This window comes from Anopheles funestus, chromosome X (genome assembly GCF_943734845.2).
Source record: "Anopheles funestus chromosome X, idAnoFuneDA-416_04, whole genome shotgun sequence".
Classification (NCBI taxonomy): domain Eukaryota; kingdom Metazoa; phylum Arthropoda; class Insecta; order Diptera; family Culicidae; genus Anopheles; species Anopheles funestus.
Window position 1 is genome coordinate 21,029,888 of NC_064597.1, and position 15,509 is coordinate 21,045,396.

Below are 15,509 nucleotides of genomic sequence, written 5' to 3' on the forward strand. Positions count from 1 at the left end.
GGCAAAGAAATTAATCCTTTCGTACCCAAGCGCCTGCAATACATGAAAAGACACTGTTGAACTATTTTAAACAAATACGTTGTGGAATAATGGAGTATCACTGCCAGGCGTGATGCTACCTGGCATGAATATAATGTCAAGTGACTGAAGCTAGGGTATATAACTAAGTGCGAGTAGGCATAAAATCTCTCTCTGCATTCTGAACTCGACCCGCAAGTATTCCTTTCTACGATATTTTGCTACAGGTTATGGACCCAGGCGAAATGGCGAACCACCAACGATTCATAGTGCAAAAGTTAACCCAGTAAGAAAAAATCAGCTTTAGTGGCGAAACAGCGGCTTATCGTCTCTAAAATACCTCCTCTGAGCAGAATACAAGCTTATCCACTCTGAAACTTCTCCTCCGATTCTACCTCTAGCAACTGAGAGCTTGTGTTATACTTTGAGTTCTACCTAACAACATCCAGTTGCTAGTGCGCTACTGCAGAGCATCCCGTTAGCGCATTTAAGCTTGTGATATACTTGGCGTTCTACCTAACAGCATCCAGTTGCTAGTGCACTACTGCAGAGCATTCTCCGGCAGGCGATTGACGATATAGAGTTTTCAAAAGAAATGAGAGAGAAATAACGAGACAGAGAAAGAGGTAGAGAATGGAACAATATAGTTCCGATTTTGCATTTGGCTTTGCCGTGTTTGTGTCTCAATAGTAATTGTAACGCCTAAGAAAGGAATGAAGTAGATGCTATAAACCCCAGAGGAATTCGAAGGTAACGGCTGTCAAAACGTGCTGATGGAAAGACAGTTAGCGTTCTACAGCGAGAGAGGATAGACCGTTTTTGAACCTTCTTTAACTTTACTTTACTTTATTTTAATTTTGAATTTGTCTATGTGAAATAAAAAGAAAAGGAAGAAAATTACAAAAACCCTTCAAACGCTTTGTGCAGCGAGGCTGCCGGAACAGTTATCATAAGTTTGGTCATACAAAGAGACACCGAAAATTTCGTACGGAACGTTAACATCCATTCCAAGAGCACTAGAAAATCTGGACTTTTGTACCGAAAGCATGCTAAAATCGCTGCAATGTTCACATCGTCAAATGATAAACAGGAACCTACGACATCAATCCGTAAGCTAAACTTTTTCCAGTCTGAAACGATAATTCTTCTTAAGATATGAATTATTTTTCAGACACAACGACTAGAGTAACAGAAACAACCTTTGCTGACGAATTTGCATCCAGTAGCAGTGATGAAGAAAGTCATAATGATTCGGTTGATGAACATTCATATGTTTCGAGTGATGATGACAACCAAATGTATTGTGAAGAAAACTTTGCAAACATGTCAGCCATGGATTGTTTGCGATACTGGGCACTTGTGACAAATCAATCGCATAATTCCATACGAACGATATTAAAAATTTTTAGAGAAAAATCGAACTGCGTTTTTCAAAAAAGTGCTAAAACATTATTAAAAAAACCAAAACCGCACCAGCCTATCAGTGCAATTAACTGAGGACAATATTAGTACCATGGAATTGCAAAAAATATGACCAACTTTTTGAGGTAGCTATGCAATGAAAAATCCAAAACAAAAATAATTTTTTTTTAAATAACATTGTTTTACATTTTAGGGATACTCCACCAGTCCAAAGATTTTCGCTCAACATATCCATTGATGGATTGCCATTACACAAAAGTAGTAAAACTCAATTTTGGCCTATTATGATTAACATTCAAGAAATGCCTATGGTTCCGCCGATGATAGTGGCTATATTTTGCGGCCCATCCAAGCTTGGAGATTTAGCAGCATATCTACGTCCTTTTGTTGATGAAATAACAGACCTTATACATAATGGGATTTTAATAAACTCCAGGAAAATTCCCGTAAATTTAAGAGCTATCATAGCGGACTCTCCGGCTATATCATTCATAAAAGGTAATATATAATAATTACTATAAACTAATATGTATATAAGGTTGTGAAAACAGATGTTATCATAAACTTTTCTTTTGTTTTTATTTTAGGTGTGGCTAACTACAATGCTAAGAATGGTTGCATGAAATGCAATTGTGAAGGAGAATATAACTATGAGTCTCGCACGGTTATTTTTAAAGGAATTTCTGCTTCCAAGAGAACTGATGAAGAATTTCGTAAGGGTGTTTACGGAAAATACCATAAAGGTATAACGCCATTAATCGACATTCCAAATTTCGATACAATCGATGATGTAGTTATATCTGACCCGTTACATTTACTAGATTTAGAATGTACACGAAAATTGCTTTTAGGATGGAGAGATGGATCGTTAGGTTTGAAAACAAAATGGTCCACGAAAAAGTGCAAACAAATTTCAGACGGCCTCAGTACAATTAAGCTTCCTTCTGAAATTCACAGAGGAATTCGTAAAATGAAATATCTATTGGAAAGGTAGTGAATTAAATTCATTTTTGCTCTATGCTAGTATAGTGGTTTTAAAAGACGTGATGGATAAAAAAGTTTATAACCATTTTTATTATATTTTTGCGCTATAACTATGTTGTCTTCGGAGGCATATAAGCAAAATTGGCACGTAGCAGGTAAGATGCTTGATAATTTTGTTGATGAATTTAAAAACATCTACCACGAAAAGTATCTTACCAGTAATGTGCATAATTTGTTACATGTTTTGGATGACGTGAAGAGATTTGGTGTCCATAGTTCGATTTCCACGTATCCCTTCGAGAATCATCTTCAATTTAAAAAAAACATTATTCGAGGTGGAAAAAATCAACTTGAACAAGCCATAAATCGTATAACAGAACTACAAAATTATCTGATGATGTCGTAGAAACAAGAGATATTCAAACCATCGATACAGAAAAACAAGATGAGACTATATTACACTTGAGCAAGACATGCACGTTGAGAGCAGGCAATCGCGATGGTTGGTTTTATGTACCGATAATACCATAGTGCAATACTCAACTGCTGAAGAAACATCATCTTTACCATTAATTTATGGAAGAAAAATGGAATTCAAAACCGATTGGAATTCTTATCCTTACAAATCTTCCGTCTTACACATTTATAAGACGCAAATGTCGAATCTATACGTAAAACATTATAAATTCAAAAGTGAAAATGTGAAATGTAAACTTGTTGCTGTACCAACTTTAGAAGCAGGTGAAATAGTATTTGTTTCGTTGTTACACTCATTTTTCAAAAAATAAAAACTAATTGGTATATGTACGACTGAAACCAAATTCATTGTAGTTAATCATTATGTTACCTATATACAAATAAAATAACAAATACAAATTATAATATTTCATGTATTATAATATTTCAGGGCGGTCCGGTGGTGCATGTGATAAACGGCGCCAGTCCACACGGCCGGACCGGGTTCAAATCCCATCCGGACCGTTCCCCCGTAGCAAGGACTGACTATCCGGCTACGTGGTAAAATAATTCTAGTAAGCCAGAAATGGCCGGCGTGACCTGTAAGGTCGTTAAGCCAAGAAGAAGAAGAAGAATATTTCATGTATCTTTGGGTAACTAACCTTACTTCATGTAACTAGTAAAAATTCATGCAACTGTATCACTTCATTAAATTCAAGTTTATTCAAGTTTGGGAGCTCTGATAAAATGCGATGTACTTTTCCGTTGTCCTTTCGCAAGCAGCCTCTTGGGAGCATTATTCAACTTTTTCATGAAAAATTCTGCTACTGATGCTCTATTTACACTTACTAAATCAGTCGTTCCTACTATTTCAAATAGTTTTGTTACTCTTGTATGTCGCATCATCGCTATCTTCGGTCCAGTTTTCCCAATACCTGTCCAACTTATTTCTGCAAATATTGTTTTAGAAAACAAGAGGTCTATTGTCTCGGTCATCCTATTTTCACTTTGCGCTTCCGTGATATTCGATTTAAGATAGGACAACATTTTTTCCTGATACCTCAGCGTTGTTTAAATTGTCATCAAATAATTCCAGCTGAACGCGATCTTCGAGTGGAAAGAAATTCATTTGTTCTTCTGCATCTAATCGCCGTTGTTCGTTTCGTTTTGGTCCGATATAATATATAGTAAAGATTTGCATACTTGCAAATATTGTTTGTTCATTTGTTCATTTTGAGCCTTTATCTCTTGCACCTCCTTTTCTATTCTTTTGCAATTCACGCATTCTAACATTTGTAGCGGTACAACGTTGCTGGTGTTGTTCATATCTGCAACAAAACAAAGTTACTATTACTATTTTTGTACAAACAAATGTATAAAAAGTATAAACGACATACCTTCTTCTATAAAGGTAGTTTCGTTTTCGGTTAGGATTCGAGGCAACACCTCCGTTTCGTACGCTTCCTCATTCCTAGACGAAAAACCGCTTGCGGACACAGGCTCGTAATTTTCTATAACAGAAAGGCAATTGATAAATCGCTTATAGAGTTCTTTACATGGTGATGCACATTTACATACCTTTATCAATATGCAAATTTTGGTACGTCTCTATGTTTGGTTTTGCCGATCGTTTTTTGATTTTGGTCTTTCCTTTTAAATTTTCAACCTGGGATGAAGATTCCCCGCTCATTCCTTCCGCGATCTCGTCGGCCAAAAAAGAAGAACCTAAGTGCCGGCGCTTTACGACTAGTGTTGGGTAATGTGCTGCTGTGCACATAGTGCGCACGGCACAGCTTGGTTTGCGCACAGCACAGCACAGCACAGCACAGCACAGCACACCTATTATTGTGCTAGCACACTGCTAACACACTGCAAACCTACTACAGAGCTAGCACACGGTTGTGGGGTCCCCAAACAACACCCCGCAAACCCGCCCCCCCCCCCCCCACCCCGGTCATCGCAACCACACATTTAGGAGCCCCGAGGTTGATTAGTTAGGGCCTCCCAAAATGTATCTGGATCCAGTTGCACTGGATCGTGGATCGTTCCACGCACAGCACATCGTTGAGTGCCTCAGTGCGCTTTCGTGTGCGCACAGCACACCAATTTGTGCTACTTTACCTAACACTATTTACGACACAAAGCATTTTATTCCAGGAAGTGGACGCCACGCTGTCTCCGTCTTTCAACATTTTGTTGATTGATGGGCCGTTCTTTGCACTAGGCCATAGGAGAGTTGTACTAGATTTTGTGGCATCTAACAGCCATCCTTCTGGAACCACCGAAATTTCTTTTTTGCCATTGGCAGAAACAATTTGAACCACCGCAAAAGCTATTGTTCAAATCACGCTCAGACTACAACTTTTCCTCTTCCGCTAATGCGAACACAGACTGACCGTAGGAAAAAAGGCATGCCCATAAGCATCCACAAATCGCAACAATAGCTGCACTGTCTATCTTGTTGCAACACGTTCCTCACCGTTTCAAAAACCACACAACTAGCATTACATTTGTCCAACACGCACACGGATATAAATGGTAATTGCTGAGCGGTTAACAGAGTCAAAAATACAAACATTGCTCTACATGGAATTTTAACAAGAGCCTCCCAATACAAATAAACAGCTCAAACAGTTAGGTTAGTTAGAGAATTTCATCAGAAAAATGCTATATGTGTTCGATTCCCACCAATACCGCCAATTGTAAAAAGATTCTGAACAGAGCGAAGAATGAGGAGAGAAAAAAGTAGATGATTGCAATGTGAGAGAGAAATAGTCAAAAGAAATAAGGATCGAGAAAGAACGAACGGCAGCGATAATAGATGTGAAAGTAAGGAAAAGAAAGAGAATGAGAAACAGAAAGAGAGAGGAGAGAGCGAAATAGAGAAAAAGAGGAAAGAAAAGAGAACAAAATATGTTTTTCATTTTCTCTCAATTCTATTTTTAGAATTACAAATGTGAGAGAAATTCTTTTTCTGTTTTCTCTCATTTATATTTTTGGATTCTTCAGATCTACTTTTCAATTAACCCTATTGTCAATGACCGCCTACCTGGGTAAGTTTTGCACTTTTATTTCTTAATATCTTTTTATAGGAAAGTCGTACAGACTTGAAATTTTTAAAATACCTAGAAAAACATGTTTTTCTTCATTTCGTATAAAAAGAAAAATTTTAAAATTATTTTTACCATTTAAAAAAAAATTCGATTGATACCCCTTATATCTACGACCGCCTACCCGGGTAGGCCATACGATTTGTATGGGGTTTTTATTTTTTTCGGATTCTGAAGCGTATATCTTTTGACCTGCTCGTCGTATTTGCATGAAACATTCAATATAGATTGGTTTTTTAGTTGTCGAACTAATATCATTTAGCTGATAATTTAAAAAAATCTGGTTTCCAGTTTTTTGCATTTTTACAAATTTTTCTCCGTATATCTACGACCGCCTGACCGGGTAGAGCATGAGATTTATATGGGAGTTTTTATTTTCTCTAAAGTTTTCTGGGACAACCTTCAGCCGATATACCTCAGGAAGAACCAAACATAAAGGAAATTGCTATTTATGTCAAAAAACCTGCTTGTTCTTCGCGTTCTGATTTAACACATATTTCTCCAAATGTAAATAATTTGAAATATTAGCACTTAGTGTTAGTAATGTGATAACATTTGAGGTTTATAATAGCTTACGTGGAAAGCTCTTAATTATAAAAAAAGGATTTATTGTTTTTTTTAATAACGCAGAGTTGCGAAAATAATGCACAAAAATTAGATATGATTAAAGATTATTAATTGGCTACAATCAACCCCGAAAAATTAGATATATATGCTTTATACATGATTTAGAATCCGAAAACTGAAAAATCCCATACAAATTGTATGGTTTACACGGGTAGGCGGTCGTAGATATACGGAGAAAATTTTGTAAAAAATGGAAAATACATAAAACCAGAATTTTTAAAATTCTCAGCTAAATGATATTAGTTGGACAACTAAAAAACCCATCTTTCTTGGAAGTTTCATGCAAATACGACGAGCAGATCAAAAGATATACGCTTCAGAATCCGAAAAAACGAAAACTGCCATACAAGTTGTATGGCCTACCCGGGTAGGCGGTCGTAAAACAACGTGTAGTTTTCTGGTCGTAGACACTACGGTTAAGCAGCGCCGAAGAAGCGATCCTTAAGGCTGACGGTTGCCGCTAAGCATCGCCGGTTAAAGATTTTGTATGCTGTTCGGCAGCGCTGCTTAATTACTGAAATTATACCGCTAAGAAGCTTCGATTTAAGCGATGCTTAAAGATCTTTCATATTTTCTTACTGGGAACGAACTAAAACTACCAAACGTGGAAGTTTAAAATGCAAATGCTCCTCGAACGCGACGAGCTATGGTGCACTATAAAGCTGCGGGGCCACGACAGTTGAGGTTTCCCTCAAAACTCAAAACCTCATGAACTCATGAGTGATTTTGAGGGATTTGCGTTTTGAGGAAAACCTGGCCGATCAACAAAAACCTCAAAAACTTTTTGAGACTTTTTTTGAGGAATCGTTTTGACAGTTCCGATGCCTCTGCCGTTCAGAATGTAAACAAAACATATTTTTGTTTGCTGTTTTTTCCAATGAAAGTACACTTTTCTTGTGCCATTGTTAATGCAAATACCTACTGAGGAACTAAAATTAACACTAATTATAATTTAACACCGTATTTGTGTTTTCATTTTTTTTTATTTTTTGCGACGGTAATTTGACGGTAAAGATTGCAATTACATGAAATACGTAGCATTTGTCAAACACTGTTTGTTGTCGCTGACGAAAAGAGAGGCAGCATGAGTGATTGTTTGTGTAACCAAATTTGAGGAAAACCTCAAACGGCCACGTGAACATTGGTTTTGAGACGCTTTTTGAGGGAATTGAGTGACTGAGGAAGTTTGAGGAAAAGTCTCAACTGTCGTGGCCCCGCAGCTTAAGTGAAGAAAAGCCAGAGCCTGTGACGCCGGAATGGAACCAATGGATTCGCGTGCTCGTGCGACAATCGGTTTGTGTGTCAATGATAACCAAATGAGTTTAGTGCGAGACGCGGCAACGGCAAAAGATGCGTGGACTGCGATAAAAAAGTACCACGAAGCGGGGTCGGAGGTGTACCTGCTAAAGCGGCTTACGCGAGTTAAAAACAATAGGGTTCGGACACAGACGAAGGAAATCGAGACTTGCTTATTCTGCGGTCAAAATCGGAGTATCTTCATTAATATTAATTTACATACAAGTAGCTTACTGGGAATTGGATGGGGAAGGGGAAGGTATCGACGATTCTTGATGACTATTGCTGATTCGGCAATTGCATGTTTTGCAATTGGTGAGTAGGTCAGTTAATCAACATGGTTTGCTGATCGACGCTGTTTGCTGATCTGAGCAATTTATCGGTGCAGTGGCCGGTGGCGGTTGACAACACTGGAAAATGCAGTGTTGACAACGGAGGTTGTTAACTCGCGCCTGGAATTAGCGCAAGGAGGTGACATGGAAAATCATCTACAGACGTTTTCCAATCTCGTCTAGCAGATAGCAGATTTGAGAGAGCCAATACCCAAAAAACGGCAAGTTGCTATGCTAATATTTTCTTAGTCGGAATCGTACGATCCTTTAACGACGGCTCAGAACAGATTTCCGCCTATAATCTAACATTAAGGCGCCTGGCAACGGTGTATTTTGCAAGCGCAATATTTTGCAAAGCACTGAATCGCATTTTCAAAGATTAAATCAAAGATTAAATTCAAAGATTAATCGCTTTTGCAAGCGTGAGTTCGTTGCCAACTTATTTGCTTTTGCAGTTACGGTAACTCATGAAAACACTCACGGTGTCGCTATCCCTGCGAGCAATATCCCATACAAAACTGAGTTACGCGCGCGGTTGCAACAAGGCTGTAACTCGGTTGTTCTTTCCATCGAAATGAATAACAAAACGTGTATACCGTCTAGTGATGGGAAAAATGAATTTTTCGCCGGAATCGATTCCGGCTATCTCCGAAAATCTTCGGAATCGATTCCGGAAAGTAGGTTCGGAATCACTTTCCGGAATCGGTTCCGGAATCGGTTCCGGAATCGATTCCAGAGTCGATTCCGGAATCGGAATCGGTTCCAATTCCGGAGTCGATTCCGGAATCGGAGTCGGTTCCGATTCCGGAGTCGATTTCGGAATCGGAATCGGTTCCGATTCCGGAATCGGTTTCGGAATTGATTGTTATTGTTTTCATTATTATACATCATTCCATGCGCGCTTTAGTAATGTCGCTTCCAAAGTTCATGTATGTGAGCAACAATAGATCATAAAAGTTTTTACCACTATAAATCTGAGTTAAAATTATTCAATTTCCCATTGATAAGAATATAGTAAGGTTCGGCTTAAAATTACTAATACCATTAAATTCTTAGCTGAATCAGATTATTTCTGGACTATTGCCACAACGCTTGTCAACAATTTGATTTTGATGCTCACATACATTAACATTTTAAGCAACATTACTAAAGCGCGCATGGAATGATGTACAATAATGAAAACAAAAACAATAAATTCCGCAACCGATTCCGGAATCGACTCCGGTATCGATTCCGGAATCGGAACCGACTGTGGAATCGATTCCGGAATCGGAAGCGACTCCGGAGTCGGAATCGATTCCAGAAGCGGAATCGGAATCGGAACCAGGTAGTTCCGATTCCGAGTGCCCATCACTAATACCGTCGCGTTCAGTTTTGACAATTGTATTTGTCAAAACATTACATTTATTAAGCGTTATCGTCCGGGTCGTGATCGTAAAAATTGTGAAAAATTTTAAACTATTACAGTAATTACGAATATCTTTTGAAATAAGATTAATATGCTACAGCTTATTGATTGGCAATTTCAGACAAAATGGAAAACGACCAAATAAATACTGAACAAATCGGTGACACCGAAATAAACACGGCGCTTATAAATAACTACCGGCAAATTTATAAGCTGACGAAAGCGGTTGTTGGTCTACAGAACCGCGTAGACACGCTTACAGATCATTTGCGGCCAACATGTTCTGGACTAAACTCCGGCACCGAAATTAGAGCAGCATTCCCAGCACGGCCAGTGTTCATTTTGGAAAAGGTTGCCACCGAGGAACAGTTAGACGCCCTGGAAAGTGACCTCGCAGATCCGGAAAAGTTCCATGAGCTGCAGGTGTGGACGCGCGAAATGGTGGCATCAATACACAGCAACCAAAGAATGCACGACGCGTTGTATTTACTCTTTGCTGAAGAATTCCTGCCAACGTGCAGCTGGTCTGGGCTGGGAAGACCAACGAAAAAAATACGTTTTAGTAAAAACGTCCAAATATTAATTTTTTTTTTAATATTGCTGTGGGGGCGGATGGGATAGTCCCAAATAAAGAGTTAGTTGGAACATTTTTCAAAAATAAATTGAAAAATGCGAAAAGTCACCTCAAGGCCGGAGGTATCATAAAAAGCGTGTGCCGGAACCGGCCAAAAAAAATACATAAAATAAAAAATTAATTAGTTATTAATTAGTTATAACATTCTTCTTCTTGGCTTAACGACCTTACAGGTCACGCCGGCCATTTCTGGCTTACTAGACTTATTTTACCACGTAGCCGGATAGTCAGTCCTTGCTACGGGGGGACGGTCCGGATGGGATTTGAACCCGGTCCGGCCGTGTGGACTGGCGCCGTTTATCACATGCACCACCGGGCCGCCCATTATTTATAGTTATTTCTAATATTTAGTTTATAGTTGCATGCAATTTTTATTGTATATGTTAGTAAGTAAGATTTCATGAATTTTATATTGTAAGCTGTGTTATGTTTGAATTGTTATTGAAATTATAAAAATGAATTTTTTGAATGTTACTGAAATTTGTAATTATTGAATTTATTATTTCATGAGAATTATACCATATATTGTTATTCGTTGAAATATAAAAAGTTATTATTTTTTTTAAAGTGATGATGATGTTCCACCACTTACCCATGCATCAGATTGAGATTTCGAAATTAGTTGTGTAATACTATCGATTTCATTCATCCGCGCGCGTGTTTCATCTATGCATATCCATTTTTTCTATTAATCATTTTAAACTTATATTTACTGTATTTCAATTTAACATATTTTGTTTTATAGATAACAACAAAATTCATCATCATCACTTTTTCAAATTTACATTTGAAATTTTTAGTATCATTAGTAGGATGTTATTGTATTAATCACGTTCATAGACGTGTAATGTTAGTGTATGTAAATGAGAATAATAAAAGAAATGTGATTTAATTGTTAAGTAAATGTTAGTAAAACAGAATAAATTCTAAACCACAACCAAGACCACCAATATAATTCAATTAAACCTTATGATGATCATGTGAACACAGAGACTCACTAGAATAAAAGGCTTACGTGAAACGGAGACAATTTTTTTTTATAACTGTTATAAACTGAATTTTATTATGTACAACTTACGTGGCTACTTATCGTTACTTGTTATAAAATTAAAAAAAAATGTGGTTTGTAGTACAATCTTAGGCCTATTTTACATGTATAACATAATGTGATCCGTAAATTTTTTAAGTATTGTGAAATTCATGAGTCTTCTATCTGGTCTAATTAGGTTATCTATTTTAATGTTTGGGACTCCTATCAGTTTATACGCAGTACGTTCTATGTCCTTCCAGCTTTGTACAACTTTCGGACAGGTTACAAACTTATGTTCTATATCCTCTATAATATTGGTACATGTTGAGCAGAATGCATCGTCTGCCAGCCCTAGCTTTTGCAAAGTTTCCCTAGGAGGCATCTTCTCATTCGCCATCAAATAAAGTATTGATTTTTCTTCCGTCCCCAGATTATTTTTATGAATATTGTGCCATACGTATTCCCATTTACACTGAGGAAATTTATTTTCTATTTTTAATGGTTTTTTACTGTTGTTTTTTAAATATTCGTAAATGGATTTTGATGTTGACTTTTGCATAAGTGTTTTTGACATGTAGGCCATTTCTTTTACTATTTCTCTTGTGCAAATACGTAGGCTGCTATTTATATTTCTGGCCTGATTATGAAAGTGCAAATATTTATATCAAAAATGGTTTTATTGTTTTTCGAAGTATTCTCCACTATGATCAATACACTTTTGCATGCGCTCAAACCAATTGATGAAGCCCTTTTTCCACTCCAATTGAGACACCCCAAAACATGGGTTTTGAACGCTTCAACAGCATCTTCTGGCGACAAAAATCGTTGAGCACGCATTTTTGTCTTAATGTGCGCAAATAAAAAGAAGTCATTGGGTGCCAAGTCAGGGCTGTACGGCGGATGACCCATCAACTCGACGATCAACTCAACTCCTTGCACCAATCGACGCGAGCCTTTTTTTGAGGGATTGTCAAATTGTGCGGGATCCAACGACAGCAAACCTTTTTTTACGCCCAGGTGTTTGTGTAAAAAAATGTTTATGCTGGTGGAAGAAATGCCCAAAGATACCTCTATCTCACGGTATGTCACATGACGATCTTGTGCAATTAGTTTTCTAACGGCATCAATGTTCTCAGGCACAACGGCCGTTTTTGGACGACCTTCACGAAATTCGTCACAGAGCGAGCTTCGGCCACGACTAAATTCATTATACCAGTTCTTAACAGTCGTATAGGATGGTGCTTTATCGCCATACAAAAATTTGAGTTCATCAAAACAGTCTTGCCTAGATAGTGCCCGTCGAAAGTTGTGAAAAATGATCGCACGAAAATGTTCACGGGTCAACTCCATTCTTTTGCCAAACGGATTTTTTTCAAGTTAATGTAATCATCACAAATGATGGTTGTACGTCAAAACGTTGTGAGTGTGATTATGCTCCAAAATGTCAAACTTTCGAATAAAAATGTCAGATTCGATCAGGCCACCCTTCTTGTGGCCTAGGCCAGAAATATATGTAGTACCCCTCGTATCATCTATTTCGATGTTGTTGATAAATGGTGGATTGGCTATGTATTCTATGTGTCTTTTAGATATTGTTAAACATTCTTTTTCTTGGATGTATCTATTAATTAGTAGTGCTTTGCATTTTAGTGTGGGTATGGCAAGATTGAGTCCTCCTTCTGATTTTTTGAGAGATAGTTGGTCTATTGCTTCTTTGATTGGTCGTCTATTCCATATGAAAGATGTAATCATTCGGGTTATTGTTTTCATTTGTTGTTTTTGTGGCGGAAATATTGATGCTATATACCAGATTTTACTTAAGATGAACGTGTTGCAGACTATCACCTTTTGTATCAAATTCAGTGATCTGGATTTGTTAATCCAGATGAGTTGCGCGCATTTTCTAATTGCGTCCCTCCAATTGTTTTTTGCCATTAGCCGTATACTATTCAAAAATTTTACACCTAGCAGTTTGATGGAAATGCTGGTTTTTAACCAAGGTACATTAATTGTATTATTAGTTGTAATGTATCCAATGTCAGTTGCTTGAGTTTTTTTCAAGTTAATTTTCGCACCAGCTTCCTTTTCAAACATTAGGAAATGGTTTTTAACATCTTCCACTATTTGTTTACATGTCGCTATTAATGAAATATCATCTGCATACGCGTTGATGCATTCATGCTCATTTTTGCAAGATTTTACTATTTTTTCGAGTAAGGGATTGAGATAGATGTTAAAAAGAAGCATCGATAATGGATCACCCTGTCTTACTGACTTTTCTATTAGGATGGAGTCCGTTAGTTTGTTGTTAATCAAAATTTTTGAATGTCCTAGATTGGCTAAGTTTTGTAGTAAATTTATCAGATTTTCGTTAAATCCCAAATCAATCATCGATTGGAACAAAAATCTCCTATCAACTCTGTCAAATGCTTGAGATAAATCAAATGATATCAAGAGCCCTGATTTTCTCTTCTCTTTGAGTGCCACTATTTTTTCCTTGGTCTCGATTAGCGCTTGGAATATATTTTTGTTTTTATTGCTGCATCGTTGGTACGGAGAGAGTATTTCGTGGTTTTCTATTATTTTCTCTATTCTGAATCTAAGTATCCTACTTAGGAGTTTGTAGTCAACATTTAAGAGAGAGATCGGACGAAACGACGAAATGCTCTCATCTCCCTCTTTTTTTTAACTAGCACTATTACTCCGTCTACAAATGTAGTCGGGAATGTGCCAGAGAGAGCTTCGTTTAATATGAGATTAAGCTCTTTGTGTATTATATTGAAACAACGCACATAGAACTCGATGGGTATTCCATCCGGCCCCGGACTTCGCTTTTTAGCAGATGTTTTAATCGCATCAAATTTTCGCCCGTACTTATTGCATCCATAGATTTGTTATTTCTGTGCTATCTTCTGGTATCATTTTTTTGCATTTGAAATAGTTTGTTTGTGGTTCACTGGTATTACTAATTTCTCCTTTTGTTAGTGTATTTTGAAAGAATTGAAATATGTGATCGTGTATTTTGTTTGGCTCTGCCAATGTGTGTCCTTGATCGTCTGAGATTTTGGTTATAATTGTTCTCTTCCTTCTCTTTTCGTTCAAGTGGAAGTTTGAAATTCTCTCTCCGGCAATTAAAGGTTCGTTTGATTTACTATTTATCATAGTGAAATCTCTCTGTAAATTCAGAATTTCTGCCTTAATGCGACTAATATTCTGCAGTTCTTGTGGTCTTCCGTAATATCGTTTATATGCCGCGTCTATAAATAACGTGTGTCTTGTTTGCTACGCATTACTGTCATTATCTCCTTATTTTTCCACCGAAAGAACGACTTGATTTTTGGTTTGACAAAAGAAATCTCGTGTCCAGTATATCCATTTGTGTTGTAATTCTTCTATATTAGTGTCTGTGAGAAGGTTTAGTTTTAAAGACCAGTATATTCTATCAAGTCGAGACGCAGAATTTGATGTGATGTATGAATATTCGACCATGTTTCCTTTCAAAAGCTCCCACGTATCTTTTAATTTTAACGCTTGAATTGTTCCTTTGAAAGCCTCACTATTGTTGTTATTTCCCGTTGAATCTTTGTCATGAACTACACAATTAAAATCGCCAGCCATAATCAAATTTTGTGTGCTGTTTTGCAAGTAGTAAGCCAGCGTGTGATTGTGAAAGTTTTCGCGTTCTTTTCTGTTGTGTGACCCTGACGGTGCATACACATTACAAAGTGTCACTGTATCGTTTATCCTCATCACAATTATGCGGGAATCTGGACTACGTGCTATGTTAGTAATTTTGATACCATGCTTTTGTGCAATTGCAGTGCCACGCCTAGCTATATCAATATTGGTGATTATTTCATAGCCTGAGATGGATATGTGTTCGTCTTCTAGTTCCTGTATGAATATTATATCGCTCTCCAACGCATAAACGAAGGATTTAAGCGCCTCTAATTTGTTTGCGTTACTTATGTTGTTTATGTTTATGGTGGTTATGTTGTAACTTAACATTTCTGGCTCCATTTCAATGCATTAGTTTCGTATTATTTAGGATAAGATTTTGGTAATCTTCCTTGGCCTTCCTCTTTTCCGCTTCTCACCGATTTTTGGCGTTTCTCCTTCTTCTTCTGACGGACTATCTTCTGTAGTTTCTTTTGCATCAGTCTCTACTGATGCAGGTTCAGTTGGCACATTT

At 37.3% G+C, this 15,509-nt stretch overlaps 1 long non-coding RNA gene across 1 annotated transcript; it reads left to right on the forward strand.

Moving 5' to 3' along the window:
* The first annotated feature begins 1,045 nt into the window (after nucleotides 1-1,045).
* Nucleotides 1,046-3,245, forward strand: LOC125769733 (uncharacterized). Its single transcript, XR_007419099.1, has 2 exons — nucleotides 1,046-1,127; nucleotides 1,190-3,245. It is a non-coding gene; the product is annotated as an uncharacterized LOC125769733 (long non-coding RNA).
* The last annotated feature ends 12,264 nt before the right edge of the window (nucleotides 3,246-15,509 follow it).